General features: G+C 32.5%; 1 pseudogene; it reads left to right on the top strand.

Moving 5' to 3' along the window:
• Positions 1–2,980: 2,980 nt before the first annotated feature.
• On the top strand, positions 2,981–3,935 carry LOC141553444 (olfactory receptor 4F3/4F16/4F29-like; annotated as a pseudogene).
• Positions 3,936–5,123: the final 1,188 nt, after the last annotated feature.

The following is a 5,123-nucleotide window of genomic DNA, read 5'->3' as shown; positions in this document are numbered from 1 at the left end:
CTTCTCTTTAGGAAGACTGCGTGTCAGTAGTGTCTAGTTTAGATAGAAAAGGAGAATCAGAAAGATCATAAAGGAGATTATTACAAAAATGCAATTAAAAATAAAAATGGAATGAATCAGCGTAGCAGTACTACCTGATTTGGGGGAATGGGATACTTGCTATCTCTCTGCTCCCTTAAGAATAGTTTAGAGTTAGATTAAGAAGCAGCTATTTATCACTGACAGTTGGCTCTTAGTTCTGAAATAGGAAGGCACATTCAATGGTAAAGGATTCATAAATGTTTATTGATTAATTATAAAGCCTTGAAGACAGTTTATTATAATTTCACTGTTCTTTGTATTCTTTTGCCACCTTTTTCCCCTATAAATGTCTTAGTTTTTTCCCCCTCCTTATTATTATAGACATTTTGCCTCTTTGAAATTTACTTTAAAAAATTTCATTTTCTTATTCTCATCATATTTATTTTAATTCCTTTCCTTCTTTTTTTTCTTGGTCATTTCTTCCTCTTTGGTACTTGCCAGGGCTTCGTTGAGTGTGGGATGCTATTCCACAGATAGAAAAAAAAAAAAAAATATATATATATATATATATATATATATATATATATATACATATATATATATATATATATATATATATATATATAATAGTGTCAAGGTACCCTCTGTTTGAGAAATCCTGAAATATCTTGGCAAACAAATTTTAATTAGACAAACTTCTCTTTCTATTTGATATACTTGGAAATAATAATGTTATTAATAAATAATACTAAAATATGAAGTGAAAATAAATCCTTTTTTTTTAAAGGAGTGGGAGTAGGGAATAGGGGAATAAGGTACAAAATTATGACCAGAAACAACAAGAAACTTAAGAAATAACTTTTAGAAGACAGAGATGTCAATCAATGCACCCATTTATTAAGTGTTTGTTTTATAACTTGGACTACTAAATAAAGCAAATTTTTTTTTTCTGCAAAAAGTATATAGAGTTGGAGAAATAAAAGATTGAGATATGAAATAACTTAAAAACTTCTAAAGACAGAATTAAGTTGTATTGTAAAAATGGGGAATAAGGAAGTCATTGTATCATGAGCTTCCTTTAAATTCCAACTAAAATCCCATGTTTTATTAGAAGGCTTTCTCAAACCTTTTTAATAAGACGTGTCTTCTGTTTGTTAATTATTTTCTATTTATTCTGTACATAGCTTGGTTTGCATACATTTGTATCTTTTCTCCTTATTATACTGGAAGATCCTTTAGGAAAGAATCTGTCTTTTGTCTTATTCTTTACTCCAAGCACCTAGTATAATGCTTGGCGCAAAGTATACACTTAATAAGTGTTTATGGATTGATTGATTAATCATAGAACCTAAAATTACACAGGATTTTATAGATGATGTAGGCCATTGCTTTGCAGATCAAGAAATTGAAGGCACAAGAGCTTAAACAATGTGTGCAAGGTCCTACAGGGAATAACAGCTGATTGTGGATCAGTACAGAGATGTAGGACTCTTTCCATTAAACTAAAGAATACTTTCATGATATTTGATACCTTTCCTGCCACAATTCCACAGTATACTTTTTAGTCATTCTGGCAGTGTTAATAATAGTTAATACTTGAACCTGGGTCTTTTGACTTCTCAGCTAGTACACTTTCTACCATCCTGTGTTTTTTCTAGAGATTAAGACTAAGAATATACTGGCTCTAAATAATGGTTGAATCAGCTCACAACTCCACTGAAAATGATTAGTATTTCAATTTTCCCACATCCCCTCCAACATTTATTTGTCCTTTTATTTCCTACTAGCCTTTAAAAATTATATCTCCTGAATCTATTTTTTAGTTTCAGTTATTTTTCCAATGAGATATTTTACATTTTCCCATTCTTTTGGTTTTGCTATGTTGTTTCTTGATGCCTCATAAATCATTTTTTTCATTTGCCAAATTCTAATTTTAAGCAATTATTTTTTTTTAATTGAGCTCTTCCAAAAGGATTTTTTGGAGATTGAGATATTCTTCTTCTATTACTTGTTCATTTGCCCAGAATATTTCTTGACTTTTAATTCTTTGCTAAAGTTAAACTCTGCTTCCAGGATGGAAGGTTCAGTACCCCAAGCTTTGGGAGTTTTGTACATCAGTCTTCAGGGCTAGTTCCAATGTTCTTTATGCTTTCAATTTTTCCAAGTTAGTATGGTGTGTTTACTATTCTCCTGGTCTGTTTTCTTGTCTCTGAATGACCATAAGAACTCTTTTTCTTTTGCCCTGGAACTATGTGCTCCACTGTGTCTGCAAGCTTTGGGTATACTGATGCTCCCCTTTATGCTAGGATTACCACCCAAATCTGAGTGTGGAAAAAGAGTCCAGTCCCAAAGTGCCAGCAAATAGAGCTCTGTAATCTTTTTCTGAGCAGTCATCTCTTGCCCTTATTGCCCATCTTGTTGTAAATATAATAAAAACTGTATTACAATAGCTAGGTCAAGATAAGTGAGAATAAAGACTCTTGTACCCAAATCTTATCTTTTGCCCTTGTTTTAAATTAATGGAAATGTATAGTGAATTAGAATAATGCTACCATATCATAGGATTCATTACTTCCACTATTCATTTTGTACTATCACATATTCTGAGTCCCTTTCTACTTTCTAGAACAGAACTCCAACAGGCCTAATCAGATGTTTTTTGTTTTGTTTTTTATATGAAGTACGAGTGAAATGGTATGAAAAGATGAAAAAATAACAGTATAAAATAATAATAACAACGAAGTTTTGTATGCATTAACTGAGATGTTTCTCACAAAAATCTTCTGAATTATACTAGGCAATGGAGGAAGTATTATTAGATTTCCATAGTTTTTATTACACATTGGTAGCCCTTGACTAGTGTTTATTGAATTGACTTGAATTCTGGGATATCATTATCATATCTAGTAATCTGAATTCTCTCTTTATTCTCTTCCTACAGGCAACTTCAGAGATTGCCTTGTTGACTGAATCAATGGACAGAGTGAATTACACAGCAGTGTCTGAGTTTGTGTTCTTGGGACTTACCAATTCTTGGAACATTCAGCTTCTACTCTTTGTGTTTTCCTCTGTGTTCTACTTAGCAAGTATGCTGGGAAATTCCCTCATTGTGTTTACAGTGACTTCTGATCCTCACCTGCACTCTCCCATGTACTTTCTGTTGGCTAACCTTTCCTTCATTGACCTAGGGATTTCCTCTGTCACTTCTCCAAAGATGATATGTGACCTTTTCAGAAAACACAAAGTCATTTCATTCTCTGGCTGTTATCACCCAGATGTTTTTTATTCATTTGATTGGTGGTGTTGAAATGGTGCTACTTGTAGCCATGGCCTTTGATAGATATGTTGCCATATGCAAGCCTCTCCATTATTTGATTATTATGTGTCCAAGAATGTGCACATTGCTTCTGGCTGCTGCCTGGCTCATTGGTTTCATTCACTCAGTGGTCCAAATGGCTTTTGTAATTAACTTGCCCTTCTGTGGTCCCAATGAGCTGGATAGTTTTTATTGTGATCTCCCTCGGTTCATCAGATTAGCCTGTACAGATACATATAGACTTCAATTCATGGTGACTGCCAACAGTGGCTTCATGTCTTTAGGTGTCTTTCTCATTTTGATCATATCATACATTTTCATCCTTTTCACTGTTCAAAAACATTCATCAAGTGGTTCTTCTAAGGCTCTTTCCACTCTTTCAGCTCACATCATTGTGGTAATTTTGTTTTTTGGTCCAATTATCTTTTTCTATGCATGGCCATTTAATTCATCACATCTGGACAAATTTCTTGCTATCTTTGATGCAATTGTGACTCCCTTTCTGAATCCAGTCATCTACACACTAAGGAACAAGGAGATGCAATTGGCAATGAAAAGAGTGTGCAGTCAGTTTGTGAGTTTCAGAAAAATCTCTTAAATGACCTAATGAGAAAGCAAGAACTTCCAATTTCCACAAGAAGAAAGTCTAGAAAAAGAAATTATAAGGGAAGAAAATGAGTTTGATTTAGAGAAATGTTGATTTTGAATTTCTAGGGGGACCCAATGGGAATTTTCAAGTACATATTTGGAAATGAATTTAGAGATGGAAGAAATCTTAAGACAGTAGAATTGAATGTTGTATACATGAAAACATAGCTCTAACAATAAATATGCATGAAATCATCATTGGAGAGAATAGATGGAACAGAAAGGAAATCTAAGGGCAGAAATTTGAGGGAATTTATTACAATTGTGAAATGAAAGAAAGCAAATTAAGGCTAGTGAAAGAAACAGAGACATAATGGGTCAAGATTAGATTGAGAAGATTTTTATGCTAGAAAACTCTAGCATGAAGAGAATTTCTATAAAGAGGTGTTTTTGACAATTAAAAATTGAGGAAATAGCTAAAAGTTTTTGTTATCTCCTTATCATCAACTCTGGGGTAAAATTCTTTATTATTTATTCTAGGTACATTAACTCTAAGGGGGAAAAAATCATTTTTGCAATTGAAAAACACAACTCCCTAATCCATTTTGATTCCTATGAAGAAGACTTCAATGGATTTTTGAATAATTAGAGTGTTACTATCATGCTTGTTACATATGTACTATTTTAAAAGAATTTGGCTTTGGAGTCCCTGAAAAAATCTTCATGGAATTTTTTTGTTGCTTGATACATGTGTTTAATAAGTACCTAATGAATCATTCCCTAGGGTCTTCTTAATTCTGCTAATTTAGAAACTCTAAAAGTTTTGAAAAAAGGCCTTTCTTTATGTGAAGAAACCAGACTTTGTTTATCTTTTGGCCATTTAGCCCTTTTTTGATGGCTACTTTTCATCTCTGAGACTCTTGTGTGAATATTTGAATTTTTAATCTTTACTTTTCAAGCTGAAGCTTGTTTTTGCATATTGTTCTTATTCTAGAATCAAATACTTTCATGAAGGATTTTATTGGTTTTCCATTACCAACCAAAATATTTATTCATTTATAAAATTCAATTCAACTCAACTAATTTTAAGTATTTCTTACATTTTGGGACATTTTTATGCCTCTATGCTGGGCATATAAACAAAATAGAAAGAAGTTCATGTCATCTAGAAATTTACCTTTTACTTAGGGTGGTGTGG

Source organism: Sminthopsis crassicaudata, chromosome 2 (assembly GCF_048593235.1).
Source record: "Sminthopsis crassicaudata isolate SCR6 chromosome 2, ASM4859323v1, whole genome shotgun sequence".
NCBI lineage: Eukaryota > Metazoa > Chordata > Mammalia > Dasyuromorphia > Dasyuridae > Sminthopsis > Sminthopsis crassicaudata.
The sequence above is the reverse complement of the archived record's forward strand: the minus strand, read 5'-3'. Positions and strand labels throughout refer to the sequence as shown.